Below are 12,500 nucleotides of genomic sequence, written 5' to 3'. Positions count from 1 at the left end.
TTCTTTGCAACTTTCCCTCACGGTACTTGTTTGCTATCGGTCTCACGGCCGTATTTAGCCTTAGGTGGAGTTTACCACCCGATTAGGGCTGCACTCCCAAGCAACCCGACTCCAAGGAGATCGCATCCGCGGACCACCGAGCAGCTATGGGTCTCGCACCCGCTCTGGAAAGATGCCCCGGTCAGGGGGACTTGCTGCAAGGTCGAACCGCGGCACGCTCACTCCCGAACGCCACATTTCCCAGGACCCTTTCGAATCCGGGATTCGGCGCTGGGCTCTTCCCTTTTCGTTCGCCATTACTCAGGGAATCCCTGTTGGTTTCTTTTCCTCCGCTTATTTATATGCTTAAATTCAGCGGGTCGTCTCGTCTGATCTGAGGTCGACACAAAATTTTAAAATATTTATCGATCTCCTTCCTTTCGACTCTTCTTTTTAAAGGGGCACCTCTTTCTTAGGAGACGACATGAGTAGCGTCTTCTCCTCGAGGCACCGCGGCGACAGTGTAGGACGCCGCAATAAGCCGGGGAAGGAACCGAGCACTTTGAGCCGGCGGACCTCTCGGTCCGGTGCGGCCAGGTGGAATAATCCTTTGCAAGTCTCATCCGACCCTCAGACAGGCGAGGCCCCGGGCAGGACCCGAGGCCGCAATGCGCGTTCGAAAAATCAGTGCTCAATGTGTCCTGCAATTCACACCAAGTCTCGCAGCTGGCTGCGTTCTTCATCGACCCGTGAGCCGAGTGATCCACTGCTCAGAGTTGTTATTTTCATTTTAGGCTTTTTATTGCCCTTTTGCGTTCGAGAGTTTCTTATCAAGAATTTTCCTCCGTGAAGGGGGAAAGTGAGTCGGCACCAACGGGGCGGGGGGCCCTATATCAAAGGGGCCCCCTCTTCAAGCCTAGCCCTCCAGAGGAGGACCTCCCTCTTGCCCAAAGAAGGCCGGGAAACAGGCACGCCCACACGGCACCGACGGTTGCGTTCGAATCGGGGACCGCCAGTGAGGGGTCCCCGCGTCAAAAATTTAACAAAGGAATGTAGTTCCTAAGAATCGTTAATGATCCTTCCGCAGGTTCACCTACGGAAACCTTGTTACGACTTTAACTTCCTCTAAATGACCAAGTTCGATCATCTTTCCGGCACGCCGGCTCGACCCGGAGGTCAATCCGAGCGCCAGTCCGAGGACCTCACTAAATCATTCCATCGGATGTTGCGACGGGCGGTGTGCACAAAGGGCAGGGACGTAATCAACACGAGCTGATGACTCGCGCTTACTGGGAATTCCTCGTTCAAGGCGGATAATTACAAACGCCTATCCCAAGCACGAAGGAGGTTCAACGGGTTACCCAGTCCTGTCGGACAGGGAAAGCACACGCTGATTCCTTCATTGTAGCGCGCGTGCGGCCCTGGACATCTAAGGGCATCACAGACCTACTATTGCTCTGTCTCGTGCGGCTAAACGCCGCGTGTCCCTCTAAGAAGAGCGTCCGACAGCAAGGATCGGAACGTCTATTTAGTAGGCTAGAGTCTCGATCGTTATCGGAATTAACCAGACAAATCGCTCCACCAACTAAGAATGGCCATGCACCACCTTCCACAGAATCAAGAAAGAGCTCTTAATCTGTCAATCCTTCCTGTGTCCTATCCAGGTAAGCTTCCCCGTGTTGAGTCAAATTAAGCCGCAGGCTCCATTTCTGGTAGTGCCCTTCCGTCAATTCCTTTAAGTTTCAGCTTTGCAACCATACTTCCCCCGGAACCCAAAAGCTTTGGTTTCCCGGAAGCTGCCCGGCGTGTCATTTGAGGAACACAGCCGGATCGCTGGCTGGCATCGTTTATGGTTAGAACTAGGGCGGTATCTGATCGCCTTCGAACCTCTAACTTTCGTTCTTGATTAATGGAAACATTCTTGGCAAATGCTTTCGCAGTAGTTCGTCTTGCGACGGTCCAAGAATTTCACCTCTAGCGTCGCAATACGAATGCCCCCGTCTGTCCCTCTTAATCATTACCTCGTGTTCCGAAAACCAACAAAATAGAACCGAGGTCCTATTCCATTATTCCATGCACCATTATTCATGCGTCACGCATGCTTTGAGCACTCTAATTTTTTCAAAGTAAAATTGCCGAAACCGAACGACAACCGGTAAAGATCATCGGACAATTTCGGCGGCAATGCTCAGAACAGGCAGTGACCACCGGTAGGCGGACCACCCGTCTGGAACTGAGATCCAACTACGAGCTTTTTAACCGCAACAACTTTAATATACGCTATTGGAGCTGGAGTTACCGCGGCGGCTGGCACCAGACTTTCCCTCCAATGGATCCTCGTTAAAGGATTTAGAGTGTACTCATTCCAATTACGGGGTCTCAAAAGAGTCCCGTATTGTTATTTTTCGTCACTACCTCCCCGAGCCGGGAGTGGGTAATTTGCGCGCCTGCTGCCTTCCTTGGATGTGGTAGCCGTTTCTCAGGCTCCCTCTCCGGAATCGAACCCTGATTCCCCGTTACCCGTTACGACCATGGTAGGCGCGTAACCTACCATCGACAGTTGATAAGGCAGACACTTGAAAGATACGTCGCCGGGACGAGCCCGTGCGATCAGCCCAAAGTTATACAGAGTCACCACGTAGAACGGACACGAGGCCCGATTGGTTTTGGTCTAATAAAAGCGCTCGTCCCCGAAGGTCGGAGCTCTGCTGCATGTATTAGCTCTAGAATTGCCACAGTTATCCAAGTAGTAAGGTACGATCCAAGGAACCATAACTGATTTAATGAGCCATTCGCGGTTTCGCCTTAATACGGCATGTACTTAGACATGCATGGCTTAATCTTTGAGACAAGCATATGACTACTGGCAGGATCAACCAGGTAGCTTTCGCGTTCATTGCGAACGTTCGGAGCCGTGCTCCGAATCCGAGAGGCGGTGGCACCCTCCTTTAGGGGAGGACGCCGGGCCCGGCACGACGGCCGGGTCCAATTCAAACTCTTCGGACGACAAGCCTTTTCTTCCTCCAGTCGGTTCGAGACTCACTGCGTCCTCTCCGGCATCAGCGCCGGGAGGCGAGAGTGCTCTGCCGTCGAGAGTCGTGCTCGCGGCGGACGAAACTGCAGAAAAACCCTTTTCTCTCTTTCCATCACGCTTCAGCCTGGCGCGGCTACGGAACGACGTCCGAGCCACTCGCTGAACAGCCGAGACCTTTTGTTTCCGTGCGGCGTGCCCTCGCCTTTGTCGAGACGAGAGCGTTGCGTGTTTCACGCTCACTGTGCCTCACATATATAGTCCTGCACAAAGTTCATGTTCCAAGCGAATGATTCTTCTCCCCGGTTTCTGCCGTCGGCGTCCGCATCCCCGTAAGCTCGCCGAGGAAATTTTAAAATGAACGGCAAACGCATATCGGCCTCACCGGCCGCGCTCGGCATTCGTTTCGCACTTCCCGTCGACGGACTTAGAAGAATTTCCACAATTTTCTGGACTTAGAAAAATTTCGGAAAAAGTTGGACTTTGACAAAAAAACACTCTGAAACTTAGAATAACTAACTTAATTTAAAATTTTAATAAAATTTAACCAAAAATTATTATTAATTTATATTATAAAATTATTATTATTAAAAATATTATTTATATACACATTTTATTAAAATAATTTGAAAATTAGCATAAAATTATTGTTATTATAAAAATTACATTTTTTAAGCATTTATTATATTATATAAATTTTTTTTTAATTATAATTCAACTATTATTATATAATTATACATTTTTTAAAAAAAAATTTTTTTTTTTTTTGAATTTTTTGGCAAATGAGTGACAGCGTAATCGGGAACTTTAAATAGTGAAATATAATACAAAAAATGAGTGTTGACACAATCTGAGCATCGCACGGTGACCAGAGTCAGCTGTTCTACCAGTTTAGACACGTCAAAAAATCTTCCCCTCCTCGAAAGTTAGCGATGAAGCTCATTTGCATTAATTTACATGTTAAAATGTAAAATTTAGATAGGGACAGTAGGGAATACCGTTATCCCACACTTGCGCATGACTAATTAGTTCAGGAGATGTCTGGCAACCTTGAGACAGACATAGTTTCCCCCGCCACTAACAAAATTACACGTCCTTGCAATCCAAATATAGGCGAAACGGATTTTCTTTTTTTTTTTAAATTAGCCAATAAATGCAATTTCTTTTACAATCTAGTGAAAAAAATAATCTCTTTTTATTTAATATATATTAATTTTAACCCCCCGCCCAAAAAAAAATTTTTTTTTTATAGATTTTTTGAAATTTTTGACTAATGAGGGCCAGCGTAATAGGAAACTTTAACTTAATAAATATAAGACAAAATATTAAGATTTCCATGATATGAGATTCCTTGAGTAACCAGAGAGATTCCTTGTTACTTTTTTTCATTAAAATTTATTTTTATTATTTTTTTTTTCATTTTTAAAAAATAAAAACAAGATTCTGAAATTTTCCATGATCTGAAAAATTCGCCTCAAAATAATAAATTTAAAATGAATCAAAAGAAAATGATGATAAAAAATAAGTAATAAATTTTAGAATAGTTTTTAAAGACTTTTCCTTTACTTTATCACAAAACCGCCGGCTCCCGTCCTTGATATATCACAAAAATCTTGTTAGAGAGCTTAGAGCAACGGCCAATAGGAGTGAAAGGTGAATAGATGACGACGAATAGGAAGCAAGCAACAAAATGTGGTTAGCTATTTCAAGACTAAGGCAAACAACGTTACAAAATATTGCAAGAGGGTTTAGAGCCAATGGGAGGGAGGGGTAAATGGATGACGACCAATAGGAAGCGAGGTGAAAATTGGTCAGCTAATGGATATAGGCAATACAAGATACCATATAAAATTTTGCTGAACAGTTTTATTAAAAATTTTAAAATAATATTTTTTTTAAAAATCCTCCCTGCGGTTTAATTTTTCAGATATTGCGTTCAAATTTTTTTTAAAAGTTGTTTAAAGAAAGACGTTGTAACAAAATGTACTACGCACCAATTTCAATAATAAAATGCTTCTATTAAAGAAGAAAAAATTTATAAAACTACCAAAAAATTAAAATTTATGTTGTCGTTATGTTGAATATACTTGCTCTAATTACTGCAGCATTATTTATTTTGATAGTACATATTTAGCTTGAACAATTTTTTTTAAATGATTTGAATAAAAATTAAACCGCCAGGAACTTTTCTAAAATGCTGAAAAATTGGAATAAGATTTTTAGGTTTCTTTTAGTTAAAAAAATTATATATATTTACTACTATTTACAAATAATTACGCGTCTTGTAAAACTTAGATAAATACTTAACTGTGTTTAAAAAAAAAAAAAATAATAATAATAATTCTTATATTCCTGCAGCTTTTTTTATTTTTAATTTTCCGAAAAAATTTAAGCGATGCTTGCCAAAAATTAAGCTTGGTATAGTATTAGAAACTAATATTTTTTATCCCCCAAATATTGATACATTTAAAAATTCTTCAATATTAAAATTCTTCTCAGGCATTTTTAATTCTAATAGATAAATACAAACTTCTAACAGTATTCTAAGATATTTTAACAGGGCTTAGAGCTTCGGCCAATAGGAAGGAAGGGCGAATAGATGACGACCAATAGGAGGATAGGGTGAATAGATGACGGCCAATAGGAAGCAAGCTCAAGTTAAAGCACTTGTAAAAGCGAAAAGAAGGCTAGCTATCAGGAGGGACCGTATACAAATTGCACAATTGAATGCAGGGACCATATAAAAATTGCACAATCAACCGAAGGGACCATATACATATTGCACGATTGAATTAAGGGACCGTATACAAATTGCATTTTCGACTGAAAATTTTTAAAATTATTTATTTCGCAATAAAAAGATCAAATTATTGATCAGTTATTTAAAACAGTTAAAATAAAACATCACAATGTCATTTAACTAAAAGAAAAAGTATTTTTTTGTTAATTAAAAAATATCTTTGTTCCACATGCTGCGCAATCAAATTGAATGTTGTATTTAAAGCATTACTTAACTGAAAATAAATTTTACGCCCACTTTTCTAACATGAGTGCAAAAAAAATTCAAAGTATTAAAAGAGAAATCATATTTTATCCAATATTCATTAACGAATTTATGTTTATAGCTGAATTTTATGTTTAAACACTTTAGAATAAGTGAATTTCACAGGCGGTCACCCTCCCAAGTACTGACCGCGCCCGATGATGCTTGACTTCGGTTTTTAAGGATCATGTCTCTTATAACGCTTCTAATAAACCAAGAGATATGTTTATTCGCAACTGAAACCACATTATCGAAATTCTTTCTCAGTAAAGAGTTCGTGTATTTAGCGATTAAATTTGAAACTTTATCTTAAAATATACTTTTTTAAATGTCAATCCAGCAGTTGTGAAAATTCGAGAAGCCACGCCCACTTAAGGAGTATTTCTGTATAATATTGAGTAATAATCTAAATTTTTGTATGTTTCCATAGTTTTATCATTTAATTAAATAATACAAAGAGAATAAACCAAAGAAAGAATAGTTTTACTTTGAATAAATTGAAATTTAAAAAGAAAAAAAGGTTCTGTTCACAATGTGTCGTGTAGCCCCGCCCACTTTTTTAAAAACTATGCTTTTCGACTGTAGTTTTGGTGAATTCTATCATTTAATAAAAATTAAATAAGAACAATATTTGTTGTTAAAAATGCATATGACACAGATTCAAATTTGAAGCAATAAAATAATAATCCTTCCCTAAGTTAATTTAATAAATAACATTAAAATCACCAATGAATGGAAAAAGACGGTCACCCTCCCAAACACTGACCGCGCCCGATGATGCTTCACTTCGGTGATCCTGAAATCCAAGCTTTATAGTTACTTTACCAAAGTTCTATTAAACTAAAAAGTTATATTAAATAAGATCTATTCTTTTTTTTCTTCTTCTACCTACATAAGATATTTTACGAAAATATTTTTACAACAATTTAATATAACAGACATTAGGAAAATAAATCCTAACTGCGATGATTGATTGCTTTATAAATATTTTTCATAACATAATTAAAGGGGGGGGGATTAATCTATATATAAATATATTTCTACATATCCTCTATAATTAAATGATTCAATAATTTCCTTTTATTTATTTAAAATTAAATAATGCTAAACATATTGAACCGCGATTTGTTCCTTGCTTCCTATTGGTCGTCATCTATTCACCCTTCACTCCTATTGGCCGTTGCTCTAAGCCCTCTTTCGAGATTTTTGTGTTGTTAACCTGAGTCTTAAAATAGCTAACCACATTTTGTTCCTTGCTTCCTATTGGTCGTCATCTATTCACCCTTCACTCCCATTGGCCGTTGCTCTAAACCCTCTTGCAATGTGTTTCCATATGTTTGTTTATTATTAGAAGAAAAAGCTCTTTTCAAAATGTGTCGGTTATTACGAAACGCCCACTTACAAAAATTATGTTAAGGTTATAAATACATTATTGATAAATTTGATTCATAAATATTTTAAAAGTCTCTTTTATTGTTACTTTAATGAGGAGTACTTTATTTTGATTGAATTCTATACGTTTGTTTTGCTAAGCGGATATTTTAAAAATATTAGTGCAACTTCATATATAGTGTAGCCCCGCCCACTTAAGAAGTATTGCTTCCTTTTTATTACCTAATTCTAATATTATTAAATTCATTTTAAAATAAGTGAATTAACTTCATTCTAATATTATTAAATTGACTTTCAAATAAGCGAACTCACTTTAAAATAAGTGTATACAACAAATAAAAATCACCAATGAATGGAAGAAAATTAAAAATCCAAATGGTCACCCTCCCAAGCACTGTCCGCGCTCGATGATGCATCACTTCATTTATCGTTAAGTCGAACTTTTATATTGAGTTCTCTGAACATTGCTGTTATAATAAATACATCCCAAGTTAAAAATAAAAAAAACTCTCTCATTTCCTTAAACCTTATACTTTTTTCCTTAATTAATAAAGTTTAATAAAGCTAGTGTTAACTTGACATTCGAGGATTTGAAAATTAAGTAATTTAACAAATATTATTTTTTCTCCTTAAAGAAGGTAAGAGTCTTAGTTAATAAATATTGATAGCATGTTGATGTTATTCCATCATTTTTAAAATGTAAGACTATTTAAACTCGAGAAACCAGACGTTGAAAAATTTGGGTGCGGTGGTCAGGAGCGAAAAAGGCATTGTTTTATTTTATTTTATAACCGTCGTTGAACAGCCGACCCAATTTCATGGGTTTACGACTACTTACGTTCAACTCCGTAGCCTTGTAATTTTGAACCAATCCAGAAGACAAGGAAACTCCTGGATCAGTACCCCCAGAGGTATTGATTTGTTGTGGGAACATGGAGGACTTTGAGACTCGACAGATTTAACGTGCATCAGTCACCATTTACTACACGGGGAGTCTTCGGCCGGCGAGGATCGAACCCACGACCTCTTGGATATGGGCCCAGCGCCCTACCGACCAGGCTATCCCGGCCCCAAAAAGGCATTGTTCGTAATTATCCGAATTGAGCGTGAAATTCCAAGCAGGTGCGATTCGTGAGGTCGTGCTGATTACGTCCCTGCCCTTTGTGCAAACCGCCGACCGCATTTAAACTCGAAAAATATTAAATAATGCCATAGGAATTCATCTCCTGAAAAGGTCTATGTTAAAATAGGAACATTGTAATTCTTTCGAAAGCGCTAAAGTTCTATTTATTAAAATGGAAAGAGTAAATCTTATCTTTAACATATTTAAAACAATTTTTTGAATGATATTATTGAAGCTAATACGAACTTTTTATTTCATCTTGATTTTTTTTAAATAAAGGGTTATGAAGTTAGGTTAAAATTTTATATGCTTTTTAATAATTCCATAATGGTCTTTTTCTAAATATGATTCCATAAAGATAATTATTACTACACTAAATTTTCTTAATAAAATAATAATTGAATTGAAAACAAATCTGTTAAACAGATCGAAACACGAGTCCAACTCTTGAACTGGAAGCAACGACAACACTTAGAAATTTTGTTAAGTTTAATTTTTTTGTATTTAAGAATTTAAAAACTATTTAAATAATTAAATAAAATGTACTCTTTTTATTTTATATGGTGGACCCAATACGTTGCAGTTCAATACGTATCAGATCCGTGTCTTCTCATCGAATAAATTCGAAGCTGAGAGACGCTGTCCAAAAATTAGTTTAATATCTAGTTACTCTATGAGTAACGTATCAGATATTAAGCTGATAAGAACAGATACTACACTTTGATCTTAGCCAAAAGGCCGAGAAGCGATAACTGCCCTCGTTTTGGCAAAATTATATCATAAAAATCCAGAGTCGCCGACTTTCCGACCCAAGCGGAAAAATTTTTCACTCGTCGAAACTTGTGTAACGGCTCCCTCTGGTCAGCAAACGATGCTCCAATCGTTTGAATCTTTATATTTAGTCGCATATTCAATTATTTAAAGTTCGCGTTTAAGCTGGCCCTCTATATCCGAAAATTTCAAAAAATGAAATTTTCCGAAAAAAATTTTTTTTTTGCTTTTTTCGGGTTTTTAAATTGAAAAAAGACTATATTCTTCAAAGAAAATTAAAAACTACACTTAGAGAGCTCTCATTACAAATATAACGTTATTCATTAACTTTTATATAGTACAGTATGCGTTATCCTAAATTACGCTGCTGCGAACTGAACTGTCTATCTTATTTTTCAGTTAAAGACTACAAAATCCTCACTTTTGGGACGAATTAAAATTTGGCACTTCGTTTATTAATCAACTATTTCCTTCCCATTCAATAATCAATCGGCTTGTTCCAAAAAATTTAAATTTTCCGAAAAAAAAAAAATCTTTTTTTGCTTTTTTAAATTAATATTTGCTTAAAAAAACATTATTCTTCAATGAAAATTAAAAACTACACTTGAAGAGCTGTTTGACCCATTACATTAATCATTGACTTTTATATAGAACTGTTTCCAACAATGTGCTTCAAAATCAATTTACTATACTGTTAAATATTAATTTCATTTCAATATAATTATACAATTTTTAATTTGATATACTAATTAGGACCTATCCACACCTAAATAACGCTGATGCGAACTGAACTAGGGGATACGTTACTCTATGCGATTTTAAATAAAAAAAAAAAAAATTGTTTCTATAACAGAAATCGGTATGATAGCCCTCCTATTACAAAGGTTACTTAAAAATAAATGCGTTCTGACCTTAAATAGGCTATTGTAAAATTAGTTTGGAACGCGCACCTCAAAATGGGAGTAGTATTCTATCATCAGGGTCTCATTACAGAAAAATAAATGCGTTCTGACGATCGCACGCGTTGAAAGCTTTTCTCCCACCTTCCTTCTTGCTTTGACAGGCGTACTTGAAAAGTACGCCTGTCAAAGCAAAGCGTGTCCCCCTCAAGGAAAAGACTTTCGAACGGGTGCGATGGACAGAACGCGTTTATTGCCTGACTCACAACACTAAAGTGTTTTATAAAAGGCTTTTAATCTAAAATTAATTAAACTTACTTGGGTTGACATTATTTTCTTTAGTACTTGTTTGTGCAATCACCTCATCAAAAAAAATACCCACTCAATTTAAAGTTTAGGGTTAGTTATTAAATGGGCATTATAAAAAACGTAAATTGCTTAGTAATAGATGTTTAAATTATTAAATGTCTTGAATAACTGAATTAATAAATCTTAAAAAAATTTTATTATCAGATTTTAAAAAAAAAAATATAAAAAAAAGAATGTAAGTAAAGTATAGCTGTTTGAAATCAAAATAATTCAAAGACTCCACAAAAGCGTCCAAGTTGGAAATTCGCACACACGATCAAATTTGAGATTGAAAAAAAAAAATTTCTCTTTATTCCAAAAGGACTCAAATTCAAAGTACGAAATTCGCACACACGATCAAATTTGAAATGGAAAAAAAAAATTCGATTTTTATTCCAAAAGGACTCAAATTCAAAGTACGAAATTCGCACACACGATCAAATTTAAGTTAGAAAAAAAAAATTTTTTTTCTTTCCAAAAGAAGACTCAATTTGAAAGTCCGAAATTCGCACACACGATCAAATAAGGTCTTTAAAAAAAAAAAAATTTTTTTTTTTTTTTAAAATGGTTTTAAAGCAAACGCTTTACAAACCTTCCAGTCAGAGGACGAGTCTCAATAGATCGCAGTATGGTAGCTGCTCTACTACGTACAACACCCAGACTAGTACCTAAGTCGTCTACAGACGATTTGGCACCCGTGCATCACACCCACAGGGTTTGGACTCGGAGCCGAGAGCGCACGGTCTAGGCGCCCCCTAGGATGCTCCAAATCGAACAGGCCTCGTCGCCGGGGTAGTCCGCCCACAGGGAGCGGATGTACGCCCCGGCTAACTTTGCCCATCGACGCGACGGATGCGAACGGTATCGTTGCAGTGACTAGACGGGATTCTGACTTAGAGGCGTTCAGTCATTATCCCACGGATGGTAGCTTCGCACCACTGGTCACTCGACCAAGCACATGTACCAAGTGTCCGAACCTGCGGTTCCTCTCGTACTGAGCAGGATTACTATCGCAACGACGAGTCATCAGTAGGTTAAAACTAACCTGTCTCACGACGGTCTAAACCCAGCTCACGTTCTCTATTAGTGGGTGAACAATCCAACGCTTTACGAATTCTGCTTCGTAATGATAGAAAGAGCCGACATCGAAGGATCAAAAAGCGACGTCGCTATGAACGCTTGGCCGCCACAAGCCAGTTATCCCTATGGTAACTTTTCTGGCACCTCTTGCATAAAACTCTTAAAATCAAAAGGATCGATAGGCCCCGCTTTCGCGGTCCGTATTCGTACTGAAAATCAAGATCAAGCGAGCTTTTGCCCTTTTACTCCACGCGAGGTTTCTGTCCTCGCTGAGCTCGCCTTAGGACACCTGCGTTACCTTTTGACAGATGTACCGCCCCAGTCAAACTTCCTGCCTGAATCTGTCCTCGGAGCGGATCGCGCGACTTCGTGAAGGAGTCGCGCTTAGTGCTAGAACCGTGGTCCCTTCGGACCGCTCTCCGCTTCACCGAGTCAGTAAAAACACGATGAAAGTAGTGGTATTTCACTGTCGACGACAGAAGCCGTCTCCCACTTATACTACACCCTTCATGTCTTTTCACAGAGTCAGACTAGAGTCAAGCTCAATAGGGTCTTCTTTCCCCGCTGATTTTTCCAAGCCCGTTCCCTTGGCTGTGGTTTCGCTAGATAGTAGATAGGGACAGTAGGGAATCTCGTTAATCCATTCATGCGCGTCACTAATTAGATGACGAGGCATTTGGCTATTTTTTTTTTTTTTTTTTTTTTTTTTTTTTTTTTTTTTTTTTTTTTTTTTTTTTTTTTTTTTTTTTTTTTTTTTTTTTTTTTTTTTTTTTTTTTTTTTTTTTGATCGAGCTACAAAACAATAATAACAACAATAACAAACAGCCGATCAAC

At 37.8% G+C, this 12,500-nt stretch overlaps 3 non-coding genes and 2 pseudogenes across 3 annotated transcripts; all 5 read right to left on the bottom strand.

Moving 5' to 3' along the window:
* Positions 1–382, bottom strand: part of LOC147800778 (large subunit ribosomal RNA) — a pseudogene marked incomplete at its 3' end in the record, with an annotated part of 3,696 nt that extends 3,314 nt beyond the window's left edge.
* A 221-nt stretch (positions 383–603) lies between these two features.
* LOC147800777 (5.8S ribosomal RNA) lies at positions 604–757 on the bottom strand. The gene has a single exon (XR_015431202.1). It is a non-coding gene; the product is annotated as a 5.8S ribosomal RNA (ribosomal RNA).
* Positions 758–1,049: 292 nt separating this feature from the next.
* Positions 1,050–2,862, bottom strand: LOC147800776 (small subunit ribosomal RNA). The gene has a single exon (XR_015431204.1). It is a non-coding gene; the product is annotated as a small subunit ribosomal RNA (ribosomal RNA).
* A 6,264-nt stretch (positions 2,863–9,126) lies between these two features.
* LOC147800775 (U2 spliceosomal RNA) lies at positions 9,127–9,318 on the bottom strand. Its single transcript, XR_015431203.1, has one exon. It is a non-coding gene; the product is annotated as a U2 spliceosomal RNA (small nuclear RNA).
* Positions 9,319–11,172: 1,854 nt separating this feature from the next.
* The window catches only part of LOC147800774 (large subunit ribosomal RNA), a 5,859-nt pseudogene continuing 4,531 nt past the window's right edge, over positions 11,173–12,500 (bottom strand).

The sequence above is a fragment of the Parasteatoda tepidariorum genome, unplaced genomic scaffold (genome assembly GCF_982258835.1).
Source record: "Parasteatoda tepidariorum strain Cologne lab strain unplaced genomic scaffold, Ptep-v5.0 scaffold_196, whole genome shotgun sequence".
Taxonomy (NCBI): Eukaryota; Metazoa; Arthropoda; class Arachnida; order Araneae; family Theridiidae; genus Parasteatoda; species Parasteatoda tepidariorum.
Note: the sequence above shows the minus strand (reverse complement) of the source record. Positions and strands in the feature narration are given on the sequence as shown.